Raw genomic sequence first — 20,016 nt, 5'->3', positions numbered from 1 at the left:
AAGGACCAAATGAAATTAATAGGCAGCAGGTTTAAAACAAACAAAAGGAAGTGTTTCTTCACACAACGTACAGTCAACCTGTGGAACTCTTTGCCAGGGGATGTGGTGAAGGCCAAGACTATAACAGGGTTCAAAAAAGAACTAGATAAGTTCCTGGAGGATAGGTCCACCAATGGCTATTGGCCAGGATAGGTAAGGATGCAAAGCCATGCTCTGAAGTGCCCCTAGCCTCTGTTTGCCAGAAGCTGGGAACAGGCAACTGCCTGTTCTGTTCATTCCCTCTGGGGCACCTGGCATTGGCCACTGTCAGTAGACAGGATACTGGGCTAGATGGACCTTTGGTCTGACCCAGTCTGGCCGTTTTATGACTGCCAAGCACAATTGGCAAGAAGAGGTCCAGGTGCTTGGGATCTAGCCAGTATGAGAATGACACCTTTGAGTACTGAGAGTCACTTGACTAGTGGTTCTGTACCACTAAGACCCCACATCTACTCACACCACTGGGGAGTCTAGTACTGCAATTCCAACACTATAATCGTTGCAGAACCTCTTACCTTACTGATTCCGTGCCCAACATCGTGGTCAGAGCACACAGGTCCAGCCTGGGAGGCCCAGATCCTCAAAACATATTTAAGTGCTTAAGTCCTCAAAACATTGGACAGGGGAAATGCATTACAAACTTCTGATCGGATCCAGGGAAATGCATTACAAACTTCTGATCGGATCCAGGATTTCTCTTGAGAGAGGAGAGTTTTAACATTTGCTTCATTTGGCCATTTTCAGAAGCATACACTCGATGTCCTGCTTGTCTGGGAGACGGTTTCTCCACTTCTGATACTCCATCTATGAGACCCTTCTGTTTTGAAGGCAAGAAGAGGGAGCCATCGTTAGACTCCTACTATCAGAAGTCTTAGAAGCAAATTTAGTCGGTTTTGGGATTGTCTGTTCCCTTGGCTCTGGGTAGGATCTGTTGACTGTCTCTTAGAATCACAGAATATCAGGGTTGGAAGGGACCTCAGGAGGTCATCTAGTCCAACCCCCTGCTCAAAGCAGGACCACTCCCCAACTAAATCATCCCAGCCAGGGCTTTGTCAAGCCTGACCTTAAAAATATCTAAGGAAGGAGATTCCACCACCTCCCTAGGTAACGCATTCCATTGTTTCACCACCCTCCTAGTGAAAAAGTTTTTCCTAATATCCAACCTAAACCTCCCCCACTGCAACTTGAGACCATTACTCCTTGTGCTGTCATCAGCTACCACGGAGAACAGTCTAGATCCATCCTCTTTGGAACCCCCTTTCAGGTAGTTGAAAGCAGCTATCAAATCCCCCCTCATTCTTCTCTTCCACAGACTAAACAATCCCAGTTCCCTCAGCCTCTCCTCATAAGTCATGTGTTCCAGTCCCCTCATCATTTTTGTTGCCCTCCACTGGACGTTTTCCAATTTTTCCACATCCTTCTTGTAGTGTGGGGCCCAAAACTGGACACAGTACTCCAGATGAGGCCTCACCAATGTTGAATAGAGGGAAACGATCATGTCCCTCGATCTGCTGGCAATGCCCCTACGTATACATCCCAAAATGCCATTGGCCTTCTTGGCAAAAGGGCACACTGTTGACTCATATCCAGCTTCTCGTCCACTGTAACCCCTAGGTCCTTTTCTGCAGAGCTGCTGCCTAGCCATTCGGTCCCTAGTCTGTAGCGGTGCATGGGGTTCTTCCGTCCTAAGTGCAGGACTCTGCACTTGTCCTTGTTGAACCTCATCAGATTTATTTTGGCCCAATCCTCTAATTTGTCTAGGTCCCTCTGTATCCTATCCCTACCTTCCAGCGTATCTACCTCTCCTCCCAGTTTAGTGTCATCTGCAAACTTGCTGAGGGTGCAATCCACACCATCCTCCAGATCATTTATGAAGATATTGAACAAAACTGACTCGAGGACCGACCCTTGGGACACTCCACTTGATACCGGCTGCCAACTAGACGTGGAGCCATTGATCACTACCCGTTGAGCCCGACAATCTAGCCAACTTTCTCTCCACCTTATAGTCCATTCGTCCAGCCCATACTTCTTTAACTTGCTGGCAAGAATACTGTGGGAGACTATGTCAAAAGCTTTGCTAAAGTCAAGGAACAACACGTCCACCGCTTTCCCCTCATCCACAGAGCCAGTTATCTTGTCATAGAAGGCAATTAGATTAGTCAGGCATGACTTGCCCTTGGTGAATCCATGCTGACTGTTCCTGATCACTTTCCTCTCCTCTAAGTGCTTCAGAATTGATTCCTTGAGGACCTGCTCCATGATTTTTCCAGGGTCTGAGGTGAGGCTGACTGGCCTGTAGTTCCCAGGATCCTCCTTCTTCCCTTTTTTAAAGATGGGCACTACATTAGCCTTTTTCCAGTCGTCTGGGACTTCCCCAGACCGCCATGAGTTTTCAAAGATAATGGCCAATGGCTCTGCAATCACATCCGCCAACTACTTTAGCACTCTCAGATGCAGCGCATCCGGCCCCATGGACTTTTGCTCGTCCAGCTTTTCTGAATAGTCCCGAACCACTTCTTTCTCCACAGAGGGCTGGTCACCTCCTCCCCATGCTGTGCTGCCCAATGCAGTAGTCTGGGAGCTGACCTTGTTCGTAAAGACAGAGACGAAAAAAAGCATTGAGTACATTAGCTTTTTCCACATACTCTGTCACTAGGTTGCCTCCCTCATTCAGTAAGGGGCCCACACTTTCCTTGACTTGCTTCTTGTTGCTAACATACCTGAAGAAACCCTTCTTGTTACTCTTAACATCTCTTGCTAGCTGCAACTCCAGGTGTGATTTGGCCTTTCTGATTTCACTGCTGCATCCCCGAGCAATATTTTGATACTCTTCCCTGGTCATTTGTCCAGTCTTCCACTTCTTGTAAGCTTCTTTTTTGTGTTCAAGATCAGCAAGGATTTCACTGTTAAGCCAAGCTGGTTGCCTGCCATATTTACTATTCTTTCGACACATCGGGATGGTTTGTCCCTGTAACCTCAATAAGGATTCTTTAAAATACAGCCAGCTCTCCTGGACTCCTTTCCCCCTCATGTTATTCTCCCAGGGGATCCTGCCCATCAGTTCCCTGAGGGAGTCAAAGTCTGCTTTTCTGAAGTCCAGGGTCCGTATTCTGCTGCTCTCCTTTCTTCCCTGTGTCAGGATCCTGAACTCGACCATCTCATGGTCACTGCCTCCCAGGTTCCCATCCACTTTAGCTTCCCCTACTAATTCTTCCCGGTTTGTGAGCAGCAGGTCAAGAAGAGCTCTGCCCCTAGTTGGTTCCTCCAGCACTTGCACCAGGAAATTGTCCCCTACCCTTTCCAAAAACTTCCTGGATTGTCTGTGCACCGCTGTATTGCTCTCCCAGCAGATATCAGGGTGATTGACGTGACTTCTCAGTTTTCCCGGTCGGGGCGGCAGATAGATGACTCAGTCCCCCTGAGGAGAGAGTCCTCCCAGCCCATTCCGAACAGCTCAGTTGTGTAGCAGAAATTTAGCCACCCTTGACTAGAATACCTTTTTAGCCAGTCACATCCTCAGCAGGTGTATGCTCAGAAACCTGATTTTGGGTGGCTGAATTTCTGCTAGACAACATAGCCATTAAGGTTTGGTTGGGCTCCTGGCCAGTCCCTAGGACATGAAGATACTGTACTCCAAACCTCACTTCTCAGAATCGATAGATTTCACAGATCCCAAGATTTCCATACTGTGTGACCTCTGTATACATGAGAAACAGATTCCGGTGTCAGGATCTGTCTGATTATCCAGAAAGGACCGCTTATTGACTTCAGCATTTCTTTGTAGCCAAGGAATGCAAAGGCAGAGACACACCTGAAATGCTTTTTCTTCTTCAGGGAATTAAAAGGCACATTGCCAAGGTTCTGCAGAAAAGAGAGTGCCGTAGGCTCAAGTTAGATTTAGGGCAGTATATGAGGTACCAAGAGACCCACTCAGATATTCCCTGGATCTGCCATAATAGATACACTGACAGATCTGTAAAAAAGAAAAGGAGTACTTGTGGCACCTTAGACTAGGTGCCACAAGTCCTCCTTTTCTTTTTGTGGATACAGACTAACACGGCGGCTACTCTGAAACCTGACAGATCTGTGTGTCTGATCTCTTAGAGAAGGAAATTTTGTTAGGACACTAGTCACTGAAAGCCTGTGCTGTCTCATGGGTGTAATTTGTAAAATCATGTGTGTAAAAAGGCCAAAAATGGCTGAGAACTTAACAAAAGGATGGTAACAGACCACAAATTCCAGTCAGGAGACTGTTTGCTGGTTGTGTTGATCTGTGTCGGGGGCTGTATTGTGCTGGGAGAGTTGTGTGGATGGCAAAGGTGGTTTTGGGGTTACATGTGCTGGTTGTGTCGTTTTGCTGTTTGCTGGTTGTGTTGATCTGTGTCGGGGGCTGTATTGTGCTGGGAGATTTGCTTTGATCTGTGGGGATGGCAGTTGGGTGCCTGGGTGTGACAGTTGGGCCAGGTAATCCACTATCTGGGCAGTCTCCCTCAGACAACCACTGAAATTGGTGCATGCAAATTAACTGTAGAGTAAGGGTGGTGACTGGCTATCACAATGGTCTCTAGGCATGGCATGGATACGTGCCTTACATAGCACAGACGTAAATCAAAGTCAAAATGGCCGAGAACTTAAACTGGACCCGGGAAACCCAGCAATGACTGAACCTGGTGATATTCTGAACAAAAAGAGCTCTCAGCCATGCTTGTAGCTTCTTCCATCACTTCTCCCGGACAAACATTTTAGGCTTCAGAGTGACACATGGCGTGATATTCCTGGAATATTATACAGATTATTGGGATCTGGGCTACTGACCTCCTAGCTCCCAGTTCTAAACCAGGAAGGAGACTTCAAGTCTGGTTCTGGAGTGGTTTCACCATGGAGTACAAAGTGTCAAGGATTCAGTAGTGCCTTTGGTAGCTGCCACCCCCTCAGCATAGGCATAGAAATACCCAAGGGTTCCCATCCTTAGCTCTACCAAGCCTCCCTTGGATCCAGTGGAGTGCATGACTCCAATGGAGCAGCTGGCCCAGCATTTCAGAAGCTCCCAGTAAACCTAACTTTGACTGGAATCACCTCAGGGTTGAGACATCCACCACCTACACTTCATAGATTCATAGAGCATCTACCCCATCCCTTAGAAAGCTGTTTCAATGGTCAGTTACCCTCAGTGTAATTAACGGAAGGAACTGATGGAAGGCTGGGGCCAACTCCCCCTTTCCTACCCTCTGAACCCTACAGGATGGAAGGGGCAGGAAGGGGACCCAACAGACACTACTTTCCAGAAGGTTCTGGATGCTCACAGCACAGGTGCCTTGATCCTACAAGTGTGGATGTGCAGCAGCTCATCGCGAAGGGCTCCGGTAATGGGTAAGTAACCTACCTTTCCTAATTCTGCCGCTTGGACATAGGATTTTTTCCATTTCTATTGCTTGTTGACCTGCTGGTTTCCACCCTGAAAGCACACTGGAAATGCAGGAGACATCGCTAAGGAAAGGTACAAGTGCCTCCTTTCTGAGTCAGTGTGCAGTGCCCACGGAAGCGGCACAAATGTCCAAGGTTGCTGGTCTATTGCTCTGAAGCTGTGTTGCCATTGGATCATGCCCCTTTCGATCCAGAAATCACGAAATGCCTAATAATGACCTTGAGCTCTACTCTCTCCTGGAAACGATGAAGAAAAATCCCCTCCTCCCCGCTCTAGAAATTGTAGTCCACGGTCTTCCTCTCTGGCCTTGTCAGCACTAGCCTTTTTTCTTAAAATTTCCTGGCTCTCCCCATTTCTGTGTTTAAATCTATGCACCCTGCTCATTGTCCTCCATCCTGAGAGAAATGGCAGTGGAAAGCACTCAGAACACCACCTCCTTGTTTTCCTTGCTGTGGGCCTTTTCAGAGACATGAAATCTTTTAAAATACATTTCCCTTCTCTTCCCTTTGCCGTGTCCCGTCACCACAAATGATGCAAAGCCTCATCATCAGATGACATTGAAAACTGTGACAAGGGCCCCTGGAACTGGTGACCACTTCCCCCTCCTATTTTGATTTCCTTTTACTCAAATCACACACCTCCCCCTCATAATGACGCAGAGGAAATGGACCATAAGCTGCTGAGTCACCTGTCTCCTCTCCAAGTACTGACCTACAACAACACTGCTTCGTTTATAACATGACAGCCCTAGGTGGCTGCAATGGAAATAAAGGAAGTGACTATGGCTGGAAAAAAAAATACATTCAAACATGATTTGCAGGAGTGTAGCTACTGCATCTATGTAAGATAAGGGATTTAGGAATTTGGAAAACAGGTAACGCATCAAGTCAAAACAGATTCCACTGCCCTGTGTTTAATGCTAACAGCCAAAGAGTTACCATTAAAAGAGCTCAGGATAGATAACAAAGTACTGTTACAATCATCCAGGCTCCTAAAAGAGTCCACCTGCCAAACCCCAAATTAAGGCTTGTACATTTAGCCTCTCCCGCCGCACGTGCACTTCTGAGTTTAGATAGCTCAGCACAGTTGAACAGATTTCCTGAAACCCCCCTGGATTTGGATTTTCAAGGCCTCAACATCCACAACTGGCAACAGATTTTCCAAAGAGTTTGGTACCCCACAGCTCCCACTGTGACACTTCATTCTCAGAACACTTCAAATGAAAATGTGGGTTTAGAAAAAAAAATATTTTGGTGTCTAAAATGGGAGCTAAATTGAGTCCTTTGGAAAATCTAACCCCATTTATGAGCGCTGAACCCTTCTGAAAATTCTGGCCCTCTCCTGTATTTTTGTAGTATAGGATCCCATTGCCAGAAGCTGGGAATGAGCGACGGGATGGATCACTTGATGATTCCCTGTTCTGTTCATTCCCTCTGGGGCACCTGGCACTGGCCACTGTCAGAAGACAGGATACTGGACTAGATGGACCTTTGGTCTGACCCAGTAGGGCCGCTCTTATATTCTGAAACTCCGTGTGCCCCAGCTGCTGGCCCAAGTGGTACCCAACGCAGCTCAACAGCAGACATATTTTAAAGGCCAAATAAAGATGACGTTCATCTACCACACTCGCCCTTTTTAATTATCCTGGACCGCAGAGCCAATACTGGAAAATGTGTGCTGAGTTCTGCCTAATGAGCTTTCTGTTGCATGGTTTTTCTGGAGAGTGAGGACTGCATGAAACTTCCTCACAGAATAAGCTCTCATTTTAGCGACCCAGTGAACATTTGCAGCACAAACTCCATCGGCCAATGCCAACGCAAATCTCTTTGGACAGCCTCCAAAAGGGTGGAGCTTCGAAACTTAATGAAAACAAGGAAAAGGCAAAAAAAATCCTACTGACACCAGGCTGACCCTACCGTCCCGACAGACATCACAGCAGGGCTCAGACTGAGCCAGGACTTGGGGTCGTATGCTGGACCTGTCCTAAAGATTTTCAGTGTGTTCATGCTAAATTAGATACAGGGATTGACTTCACCCATGCAGCTAGCTCTGAGGTGAAACATACCACCTGTTTAACATGGCACCGCAACACTGAACAATAACGTAAGCCAAGAAAGTGAAGAAATTTTTCTCCCGTCTAAACTACAGAAGAAATTTAACAAAGCGGTCATTTAACTTGGAGTTTAGCCAGGACACCAGGATTAATATCTCAACCCTTGCCAAAAGCACATGGATACCTTTAACAGACACAAGTAGCCACTGCTTCAGTTTTCCGTCTCATCTGAAAGACCGCACTTCGGGAGCAGTGCAGAGCCCCCTCTTGCCTTGCTGGGATATCAATTCAGTGCTTCTCGGCTTATTTTATTACTGCCATCCGAACAAGCATGCCTTTTAGAATCAATCTGATCTTATGCCAGATCCAGGCAAATACAGACTAGAGAGACTGGAACAAAACATACCTAATTTATTCATATGTTACTTTATCATTTATATTATTTAGGAGTTGACAAGGCTACTGCTGTAGGGTCTGATCCAAAGCCCATCTATCAGCTTAAGTGGGATTTCGATCAGGCTATCAGGAGAGTTTTAGCTGCCACCATTTTTTGCATGAGATGATTTTATATCGGATTCCAGGATGGATACCGTATATAAAACCCAACCATAACTGGCAAATGTATACCCTTGTAACTCTAGAATTCAGTGGAGTTACTCCTCATTTACAACAATGTAAATTGGATCAGAATCAGGGCTCAGAAATTCTGTTCTTATTTAGACCCAAGCTACCCCAGTGAAGACTATGAAGTTGCACATGTGTAAATAAGAACAAATTGGCCCTGATCATTTGCAGTGTATTTATAAATGTCATGGTCCACTGTGCTGATTGTCAGTGCCATCCGAAAAGCGTGTGATCAACACAATGCATTCCTGTTCATTTTATAGTCAGAGAGGAATGCCCTTGGAGACATTTCGTCAGCAGCAGCAGCAGTATCAGGGTGTGGCACCAGTATCAGGGTGGGGTGGCGGGTCACCCGTGGGTGTCGCTTTTCAGCGAGATGGAAATCATGATTGCCAGCTGTAATTAAAACCATTGCTTTCACATGAAGTTCTCAGGCGATACATGCTGCGTAGCACAGGAACCAGCGGAAAACTACCGTGAGCATACCGGCTGCATTGTATCCACAATCCAGCAGCATCGTTCTCAGCCGAGCGCCTTTATGGGAACCGAAATATTGCCGGTGCAGTATTTAGATCTAGTGTTCGCTCAGATTTTCTCAGGCCCTAACGGTGGTTAAAAATATCATTAATTTATGATTAATCCAGATGTTATTTGGTGTCACATTAACAATGCTACCAGGAGGTTGTGAAATCTTGAAAGAAATGTTTATCCAGCGGAGACAGGGTAGCATTTTCCAGTGAAATCAAATTTTAAGGCAGATTAAATGGATCAGCTCTTTTCGTGAGATTATTATAAACTTGCCTGGGGCCTGATCCAAAAAAGGCCTCACTGCACTTTGGATCATCCCTGGGTGCTTTACACTTACAAAAAGTCAAGGGCCTGGGTCTGATCTCATGTATTTTACAAAGGCATGACTGTAAACTTTAATGGGGTTACTCCTGATTTACATTGTCGTAAGAAAGCAGAATCAAGCCCCTTGAGACAACTCTTGCCACAACAAACCCCGTGAGAGCCCCTAGTCTATATAGCTAGAGCAAGAACCTGCTTTCTTTGAAGTCAATGACAAAATTCCTATTGATTTTCTGATGCAGGATTGGACTCAGAGTTAGTATGTATATAACAAACTATGGGCCAATGAGAGTTGCACAGCTGTAATATATCCTAATTTACCTCATTATGTAAAACTAGGCTCTCTCTAGTCTGAGTCAGTTTCCTGTAGGTCTTTTAACGTGGATAAAGATTTGAATAAACAAGCAGATAGTTGCCCTATATTACAGACGGAGGCATGGACTAGTGGCATCAGTGCAGAACCGGGAGCCAGGCACTCCTGAGTGCTAATATCTATGCCCTCTGCAGTCACGGGCATGTCCCATGCCAAGAAATTTTCAGAAGTGACTTCTGATGTTTGTCTTACCCAAAAACTCAGCCCCCCTCAAATCCGTGGCCACTCTTGTATAGGGTTGCCAACTTTGACTGAAGCTATTCAAGGAGATTTCCACCAACACCCCCCCACCCCCCAATGACAGAATGTCATTTTCTTAAAACATCCTATTAAAATCTCCCGGGGTGCTCTCAATGGTCACTGGGAGATTGATGCCGATTCCGGGAGACTCCAGGCCAGTCCTGGTTGGCTGTTAATCCTACACTTGTACACTTTTAGCCTTACCCTCTCTGCCTCACTTTCTAGATCTGTAAAATGAGAGAAAGGATGTTACTGCCTTGAAGGGGCATTGCGAGAGTCAATGAATTAGCGGATTAATATTTGTATAGTGCCTTAAAACTGGCAGAGCTCCTGAGAAGTCAGTGGGTCTATGTTAATTTGCATCCACTTATGGTCTGGCACAATGTTACTGGAGATTTGTGCCCCTGCACACTAACTACTTTGTTTATTGGCAGGTGAAAGCTTCCTCATTCTCAAAGACCAAACATTCAAGCTTTCTGTGGGTGGAGTGTGGAAGGGCAAGTGAAATTGATCCCCCAGACCAGGGCCAGTCTCAGTCAGTGTCTAGCCCTCTCCTGCAGGTGCCTTTTCAGGCTAAGAGCAACCCCCCATGCCAGTCATACCAAGGCCAATGAAGCAAGTAAACACAGATCTGCACCCCCTCCCCAGGCCTATCACTAACTTGCCCCTAGTGTGGCCTTCTGGGCACTTATGTCTACACCCAGATGCCTGTGCACCCCCTTCAGACAGCAGGGCCCCTTGTACAGACCCCGCACAGCCCTCTGAAGAGGCAGGGAGTCCCTCCCACCCAGGTTAATTTTATCCCTGTAAAGTTTAGCATATGAACTTTGATTGCCTTCTACTGCCTCCATGCAGTGCCTCTATTTCCTGTTGACTCTCAAGAGGCACTCAGTTCCTGGCAGGATCAGCCCCTTTCTTACTGGGTGAAAGCAGCAGAGGTCAATCAAATTTCCACCCACAATCATGGGCATTTATTTCTCAGGCATTGGCCATGTCTTGGTTTTGCAGGGAGGTCTATAATGTGAAGGAGTCAGGCTTTGCAAACAGTCCTGGAGGGGCTTGCACTAGAGAGGCTCAGGCTTTTGTTAACATGGGCGGAGGGCAGGGCATCAGTGATTATTTTTAAACCACAAAGATCATGAGCAAGCTTGAGTCAACAGCTTGCTATAGAAACATCCTTCTAGTGTGTAAACAAGGAAGGCCACATCTTGCCACTCTTTTACCATACACCGCCAGCAGCGCTATTAGGCTAGACTGCAGTGTTAGGTATGCAGCCTGTATGAGGGACAGAACCTAAGATGCACTAACCAAGAGTGGCCCCAGGACACACGATTCCCTCCTCCCTGATCTAGGAAGATACTAATCTACTGACATTCCCTACACCAGATCAGCTGCTATGTGCTTGCCACTATGTTGGGGACAGAGCCAGTTCTCTGCCCACCTGTGCCAGAGGGAATAAATAGGCACACATGGTCCTGCATGCCCATGGTTGGGTGTGGTGAGGATTTAAAACCCCAACACTGCCTCCTCTCCCTGCCCTCATTTCCCTTGGTGGGCGTGTACTCCCCAAGTCCTAGTCTCATCCATTGAAATCAATGGGACTATTGGCCAAGTCAGGTGCTACTTGTGGCAAGTAAGGGTGGCAGCCTTGGGCCCAGAAGTTTCATGCACCTGCATTGCCTTACCTCGCAGAGGTATGGGAAGGGAGGGCTTTATTTTTTAATGTACACTATTTTAGAGATGAGGAGATCACATTAAGTTAAAAAAGGTGTACCAGTGTCTGGGTGGTCAGTTCAAATTCAGTCCAGATGAGTTCGGACCAGATTTACAAAGGTATTTAGATGCCTAAGGATGCAGAAAAGTGTCTAGTGGGATTTACAAAGGGGCCTAGACGGATAAGGAGCTTAAGTCCCATTGGCCTTCAATTTGAGGTACCTAACTCATTCTCTGAAGACCTTTGTAAATCCAGACCAGTGACCAAAAAGTTCTCGCCCTCTAATGGCTGTTTGGTGATGCTGCATGAAATCAGCTTAGTGGGTCTAAACTCATTCTTAACAGTCAGATCAGCAAAGCCACAAACAAAAACCTTTAGACACAGTCCCAGCCCAGAAGCCCAGAACTGAAAGGGCCATTGAAACGAAAGTACCTCACACACATCCTGATGTGGTTAGAGGACAGGAAAATGGATGAGTAGAGCGGATTTGCATTTTTTTGACTGAAAATTTTTCCTGCCAAAAAAACAGGGTTTTGACCAAAAAAAAAAAAAAAATTTCATTTGAGACAGTTTTTTTTAAATCCGAAATTTTCATTTCATTTCAGTTTTTGAAAAGCACAATCTTTTCACCCACTGTGCTCCAAAGGCTGCCTCCTGTCAGTTACACTGGAGTAAATCCATCTAAACCAATGGATCAACACTGGTGTAAGAGCCAGGCCCCAGAGCTGTGTTTAAGGGCCCAATCCTATGAGGTGCTGAGCTCTTTAAACTCCTCTTGATTCAGGTGGGAGCTGAGGGTGCTTAGCACCAGGCCAGACTGAGTCCTGTAACTGGGCGCATGAGTGCCTCCTCTGAGCCTGGGTTGTCTCTTCATCGCCCTGCCTTCGTTTCTCTTCATGGGTTCCTTAAAAACTCCACACAGTACATGGGTTTATCATCAAACTGTTCCACTCAAAATAAAATCCAAATTTCATCCTTCCCCACCCTTCCTTGCAGGAGTCATCTACTGCCCTGCAGTCCTGCTCTAGCTCTGTCTCTCCCACAACCTCCCAGGCTTCTCTCGCTTTCTCTCTAGGCTGCGAGAGGTCAGCAGCTCTCCTTCCCCTGCTGGTGTGTCCCTCTTTATAAGGACCCAGATGCCTTCTCCCTTAAGCCCAATTGGGCAGCGGGTAATCAATCAGTCACAGGTGCACTGGATCCCACTCTCTCTTGAAGGGACCAGTCACCCTGTAGCAGGTTCATAAAGCTTTGGCAGTGATCTGGAGGCAGAGAGATTGAAAACATTTTGCAACTGTTCCAAGGCTCAGACATCTGATTCCAGCTGCCACTTCCACAGCAGGTGCCTCAAGCAGGTACAGGGCATTTTGCATAGGCATGGTTTGCTGGCTGACTGTGGCAAACCGTATGAATTAGTAAAATCAAAATAAAATATTAAAACCCTGCAGGTACTTCCTGCAGCCTGATTTCAGGACGTCGTAACAATGAGGTTCTTTTCTATCCAGCCAAAGAGTCTCCATAGCTCCCCCTGGACAGTTCCTGAAGCAATTACGTTAATGACTATGAATGAGCCTCAAAACCGATCTCGGGTGGAAATGAGTTAGGCAGCAAATGAAATGGACAATTCATACTCCAGACTCTCTGGATCCAGAAATATTTCCAGTAACCCAAAGGCCTTGCGTTAGAGAATGCCTCACACAACCATCTGTGCTTGGCAGGATTCTGTTTACACTCTACTGGGTTTGGTGTCTCATCAACATGCCTTCATAAATGGAGCAAACAATGGCTGAATATGGCAGGGAAAGAGTCAATTACCACGATCCAAGTTGTTTTAGGGGCAGAGTTAATCAAGCATTCAGCGTTTTGTCATTCGTGTCTTTCTTTCCTGGGAAAATCCTATTAGTATAAAATCACTTAATAGGGCACTTCAAAGAGCTGATGGGAAAACATTCTTCGCTCAGTTATAAATGCCATGCAGCCAAACACTGGATTCATTTAGACTTTTGCTGGAGCATGAGAGTTTCATTAAGAGTGTTCGCATTTCCTACTTTAAAGAAAATAAAAGCTCATTAGCCACGAGAATGGAAAATGTTGGAGATTTTTAATCTCGCTGAATAGATTTTAAGAGCCTGAACATTCATGGATTGGCCCCTTGTGGAGCCATGTATACCTGTGCAAAGTAGAGGTCTAACACTGCCCAACTGATCTGGTGGCATTTGACACCTATTCTGTACAGGCATGAGGGATGACAAGATGCTGGGGAATGGGCAAACTGGACCATAACTATATTCTGCCAAGTAGAGTCTGTCTCAGGAAAAAAACAAACAGCCTCCTGCTGTTACTAGAGAGAGGTATGAATTTGGGTACATCCCAGTCCAATCCTGTAAGCTGCTGAGCATGGAAACAGAGCTTTTTACAGGATCAAGTCCTTAACTAATAAAATGCCTTTTCTGCACTCTGCTTTGGAGATGGGGGCCCGATCCTGCGGTCCTCACTCGAGAGAAACTCCCATTGAGAAAAGCGGAAGAGGACTTGAGGATCAGTTAGTTTTCATATTCAGTGCAAGCAGGGTTTAGCCTGGAGACGCTCCAAGTTATCCAGTTGTTACATATTAATGACATCTTGTATTCAAGCAAAAATCAGCCTTAAATTCCTTAAATGTAAAGTCCTTAAAAGACACGTATGGACAAGCAAGCTTAAAAATAGTGATTGCTACAGTTCAGATGGGACTTAAGACACAGGGTGTGATTCTTCTCTCTGCCTTCCATCCAGCATCACCACCGCTAAAACACTCGGGACCAGATTCTCTCTCTGCTTACGCTGGTGTCGGTCCATTGGCTTAAATTGAGCAACACTGATTTACATCAGTTGAGGATCTGGCCTTCAATTCTGGCCAGGGAGAGTGTTACCCCCACTTTGCACAGAGGTAAATGACTCCACAAGGTGCAAAGCAGCAGAGACTCCAGCCTGCATGGCCCAGTCTAAAACACAGACTTCTGCCATTGTAGCAGGGGTGTGATTAGTGACTGGCAGAGCTATGCCAGCCAAAGCCCCCAGTGCAGATGCAGTTATACCTATCAGGTTTCCCTCGGGGGTGGGGGTGGAGGTGGGAAAGCTAGACTGCAAAACCACTAGTTTTGCTGGTATAGCTGCATCCACAGTGGGCTCATTTTGCCAGTATATTATAATGGTATAGCTATATCGGCAAAGCAATTCTAGCAGAGACCTGGCTTCTCTCTTTACTAGAGAGGGGCTGAACCAAAAGCCCAGCCCCAAACCAACTGAATCTCAGGGTGTCTGAAACCTTCATGTGAATTTTTTTTACAGCCCTAAGCCACCCTCCCCTTTTTAAAGCCCCTCTGCCTTATGCTTCAAATCTGGATCTAAGTCAATTTCGAATGGAAGTTCAGCGCTCCTGGGACTCCTGTCCACGCTGCCCAGTGAGATGTTTGGGAGCCTGTCACACATGTTTCTGGAAGGGAATGAAACTGGGCTTTAGAGGAAATAAGTTCAGGCATGTTTTACAGCTAGACTCTGCTGCGAGTCCAACACTGTCTCACTGATGAGCAGCAGGTGACTCATGGACACGGTGGTGCAAGACACACTGCCTTCAATGATCAAGTCTCAGGCTTCTGCATTTGCCCATAAGTCTGGAGCGATTTCCATAACCTGATCTTGAGGCTAAATATGCATTAGAGTAATGAACGCAGAGCGTAAAGAAAAACATCAGTCAAAGGATTAATAGGATTGTTCTTTATGGAACAGTGGTGCCAACATCAAGCATCCAAACATCATGGCTCAGTCCCGCCAGAATCATGAGTTAAGTTTAAGAATCATGAACCCTTAAAGCAATACATTTGCAGGGTTAGAGGTTTTTTGCCTTCTGAGCTTTCAGGGGTCATATTTTCAAATTTTACTCCCAAGTCAGGAAGGCTGGAAATGTTTTTTTTTTTTTTTTTTTTAAAAGAGAGATTCTCATACAACCATTGGACTCCCAGGGCACCAGTTAGTAAGAGGTTCAAAAATCATCAGAGGTACCTACACGCGGACAGCTACATCCCTGCCCCTCCCAGTAGACAGTCCGTATGGAACTCAGCAAAGTAACCACCAGGGACAGTGGGAACGGGGGCTGTAAAGAGATGGAGAACCTCAGGGAGAGCTCATGGGATAAGCAGCCCAGGAGCTTAGAGCTGTGTGTGTCACTTCAGAGAGTCATTCAAATCCCATGGATGCGGGGCTATGGCTAGGACCCCTTGAATTACAAGGGAAGAGGTGGATTCTTCATCTCGGAGTCTTCAGACCAAAGCTGGAAGATATGCTTAGGTCAGATAAGGTAGTGGGATCAATAGAGGGGAATGCAGGTGAAATTTAATGGGGCTTGTGATATACAGGAAGTCAGATGAGATACTCTAATGGTCCCTTCTGGCCTTGAACTATGAAGCTATTAAAAGATTAGTGCAGGAATCACTGTGGGGGGAATTTCTGGCCTGTGTCATGCACAGACTAGATGATCATAACAAACCTTCCTGGTCTTAAAATTCATCTCTCTCTCTCTCTCTATGCTCTACAGACGGCATCCACAGAGAAAGCTGGGAGAGAGGAGACAGTACGATTGTAGAAGACGCCAAAACATTTTTACAAGCAGCAGCTAATACCTACAGCTCTAATCCCTGTCACCTCTCGGCCACCTCTGGTGGGGAGCGGAGCAGTTGTTTAGCAGCACACAGTAATTCTATGAGCCAGTTAGGGCAGAAAGAAGAGGACACTTCTGCCCATGGTTAAACGCGCTGAACTCAAGTTTGGGGAGCACTTTGCTCCTGGGCACTTTGGAAAATCTGCCCTGAGTTGTGGGGGCTGAGGCCCAGAGCCTCAAAAGCTATTTAGGCAACAAATTCCCATTGATTTCAAGGGGAGCCTAAAATACCTCTGAGGATCTGGGCCCAAGAGCCATTGAAAAATCTGACCCTGAGCCCTATGTAGGCAGCTAAGATCTGAAAAGCATTGTCAGAATCAGACCTTACAGCACATGCTTCTCTTTGCCTCTCCGGTGTGCTAACAGTCCTGCCGGGTTACTGGGCCTTTTAAAGAAAAGTCCTTCCTGGTTTCAGAGTAGCAGCCATGTTAGTCTGTATCAGCAAAGAGAACAGGAGTACTTGTGGCACCTTAGAGACAAACATATTTATTTGAGCATAAGCTTTTGTGGGCTAAAACCCACTTCATCGGATGCATCCTTCCCAGGTTTTTTTTCCTCTGACGGCAAGAAGGCTTTGGGACGTATGGTAGGGGATCCTTGCAGCCGGATCTGTGGTTAGCCAGATAGCAGGTCTTCTCTCCTTATGAGCTGAGCTGCAGAGGTCTATGCATCTCTGCTCCTGCTGACCCAATTTGAATTTGATGGTGGGGGGTGCTCCACACCTTGGACAATGAGGCCTGGCTAGATTTTCATTTTATCAATAGGAGAATGAAGACCACAGCTGCTACTGTAATAGTCAATTCCCTAAGGGTTTCTGATTCAGAATGTTTCCCACGCATATGCCACTGAATCGTCTGCACCCTGAAGTATCCAGGACTAACATGTAGCATCCAGGGGTACCAAGGAGCTAAGATCAGTCAGGGGGAGGGATAGCTCAGTGGTTTGAGCATTAGCCTGCTAAACCCCGGGTTGTGAGTTCAATCCCTGACGGGACCATTTAGGGATCTGGGGCAAAGATTGGGGATTAGCCCTGCTTTGAGCAGGGGGTTGGACTAGGTGACCTCCTGAGGTCCCTTCCAACCCTGATATTCTATGATTCTAAGGAGAGAATGAGCAGCCCACAGAATGCATGCCCCTGCCTCTCCCATCAGCACAACTTCCCTGCTGTGTCTGGCAGAGCAAGAGCTGGGCATAACAAGGGAACCGTTTTCCTTGGGGCCCCATGCCAGGGGTAAATTCCACAGCCGCAGAATCAGAATGAGTGGCACCCAGAATATGATTTGTGAGGTCATTAACCACAATGTAGCTGTGTCAGAGAGTAGGGACGCTCGCAGATGAAGGGGAATCATTGCTACAATACCTTCTAATGAATTAGCTGCCATTTGGTTTAACATAAAACCATAAGAACTGCCAGACTGCATCAGACCCATGGTCCAATAGTCCAGTATCCCATCTCTGATAGCAGCCAGCATCACATTCTTCAGAACCAGGTATAACCTCCATAGCTGACAATTATGAAATAGCTTACCCAGAGGGAAATCCTCTTCCTAGCTACATTAGTAAAAGACGGGTTTATGTATGCCCTTAAGCAAGAAGTCTCATGCTTGTTTGAATCCTGCATACTGGGCCTCAGTGCAATTTTTGTGGCAATGAGTTCCACAGATTAACTGTGCATTTTGTACAGAAGTCTTTTCTTTCATCTGCTACACTTAGATACCTGGTGAAATTTTAAGTGGGTATGATTATTCCATTCTCTTCATTTTTGTATCTTTAAAAGAGAGTTATTTAGTTAAACATTTTTTGGTAGCTGTTCATCATCTACAGTGATATAGCAGCAGCAGTCACTTTCCAAGCACCCCTTTATGGACAGCGGTAGTTCTGTAGTAGCTTACCTCAGTTTCCCTTCTTTTAAGGCTCTACAGGCTTCTCTCTGTGCAAACACCCCTCCCTAGAGTTGATGTTATTAATATAACCAGAACTCAGTGTCCCAAAATAAAGTCCACAGACTAATTCAGTTTTCTGCTTTTAGCAGGCCACTTCCTACCCTACCTAGCTAGAATCTTATTTCTCCTGGTGTCTCAAACCCTTTTATAACCTTCTAACTCACTATTGCAGCTTCCGCCTTTATAGGGCCCAGGTGTCTTCCCTTAAGCCCAGCTGAGCAGCAGGTAATCAATCACAGGTGCACTGGATCCCCTCTGCACCTTCTTAAAGGAGCCAGCCACACTGTGATATGTGTTAAGAATTGCAAATAACATACAGATGATAAACTGCGTCACTCTTAGCTATGGAACAGGTACGCTTTTGCTCTCTGTGTAACAAACTTTGCAGTTTCTAAATCTACTCCTTGCATGCAGAATTGGCAGCCATTTTGTTTTCCCAGCTCAATATAGTCAGAGAAGGCACACTGTGTTCTCTAAGTTATAGCGGAGACTTTACCCTTGTTCTTTCTCTTGGGGGCTGCTGTTCTCCATCTAAAGTAAAGGCCATTCTGGCTGAAAAGCCTCTCTCTGAATTGTGTGGTTGGCAAAACGCAAGATACATTTGTAGCCGTTGCTTTCAAAATTAATTAAAATACATGAATTGAAAAATCAGAGTTGGGCCGGTTAATAAGAGCATGCCAGACAGCCGGGTTTGTTCACTAAACTGCAACGGGTAAGCTTTAGTCACTGCTACATTAAAGCTCGAATCAATCTAAAACGCGTCGTTTAAATAGCCCCTGACCTTTGGAAAGTTCACCACCCGAACACAGCTTTTCAGGGCCTATCTCTGTGCCACAGATGATAACATATTTTAGCTGATTTCATGCTCCCTGGCTGTGTTTGCATCCTGTGTAACGGGACTTGCAGGAGAGAGATCTGCCCTGTGTCATGAGGCAGTCTCCAGCAGAACATGCCCAAGCATATTCTCTCTTCGAACAGGCCAGCCTGAAATCTGCAGATCTAGGAACTCTGCATTGTGGCAGGGGTTAAATCCATCAACAGGCTGCACACTGAAGACCTGATTTTCAGAAGGGTGGAGCACCCACAGCTCCCCCTGATTTCAGCTGTCTCGGTGGGGGCCGAGCATCCTGAAAACAGGCGATTAGATGGATGCTTTAACACGTACCTATATTTCTGATCCAAAAGAGACCACACAATAGGTGTTAATTGCTGCTGGCCTCTGTTGTAGCTGCACCGCTGAAAGCCACCAATGTAGACAGTGCCTGGGTGTGAAAACTAAGTTGCCCCAGTGAGTTCACCCTGCATTTACGTGAGGGGTTCGCAGTGAAGAGCCTAATTTCCATGTATTGTAATGGGAGTTAGGAGCCTCCAGACCCTTGAGGATCTGGGCCATGGAGGGGTAGCTGCTTTCTGGCTCTGCTCGGAAGCAGCAGCTACGGTAGTCACTGCTAAAAGTAGGGGATTGAACTAAGTGGACCCAGGGTCTGCCCTTGTATGGAAATCCCGTCCCAGGAATCAATTTTCAACCCCCTAGAGCCAAACAAGTGAAGCCCCAGGGCTATCAGTGGGCAGCACTATGGTGGCTAAGAGCAAAGGCTGGCCCGAAGTTCTTACCATGAACTATAAAGACGGTGGAGCTGAAATCAGGAATGAGGGGCAACCAGCCTTCGGGGACAGGGGTAACAAACCCTATGGCCAGATTTACCGGAGGGGTGACTAGTAGCAGAGGCGGGGCTTGTCGGGCAGCTCACCTGTAATCCTGTGGCTTGGAAGAGCCTGTGGTACAGATACACTGGCTGGCCTAGGGGGCTGGCAAGGGGATCCGGACCCTCGCTTCTAGGGCAGCAGCGCCTTTCAGCCCAGGGCAGCGGCTGCTAATGGCACCTGATCCGAGCGGTCCAGGCGCTTCTCCCGCGGCCCTGGGCGCAGAGCTCGGGGCGGGCCGGGCCGCGGGGGGTTAATTCCGCCCCCAGCGGAGCGGGTCGCCGCCAGGCTCCCTCCAGCCCGGGACTAAGGAGCCGGCCGGCAGAGCCCAGCGCGGGGCAGCGCCGCGGGAGTCCCTC

At 46.8% G+C, this 20,016-nt stretch overlaps 1 long non-coding RNA gene across 1 annotated transcript; it reads right to left on the bottom strand.

The window, feature by feature from the left end:
• Positions 1 to 477: 477 nt before the first annotated feature.
• LOC142069748 (uncharacterized) lies at positions 478 to 20,005 on the bottom strand. Its single transcript, XR_012665701.1, has 3 exons — positions 19,705 to 20,005; positions 3,854 to 3,903; positions 478 to 856 (listed from the first exon to the last, which is right to left on the bottom strand). It is a non-coding gene; the product is annotated as an uncharacterized LOC142069748 (long non-coding RNA).
• Between the last annotated feature and the right edge of the window lie 11 nt (positions 20,006 to 20,016).

This window comes from Caretta caretta, chromosome 21 (assembly GCF_965140235.1).
Source record: "Caretta caretta isolate rCarCar2 chromosome 21, rCarCar1.hap1, whole genome shotgun sequence".
Classification (NCBI taxonomy): Eukaryota; Metazoa; Chordata; order Testudines; family Cheloniidae; genus Caretta; species Caretta caretta.
The sequence above is the reverse complement of the archived record's forward strand: the minus strand, read 5'-3'. Positions and strand labels throughout refer to the sequence as shown.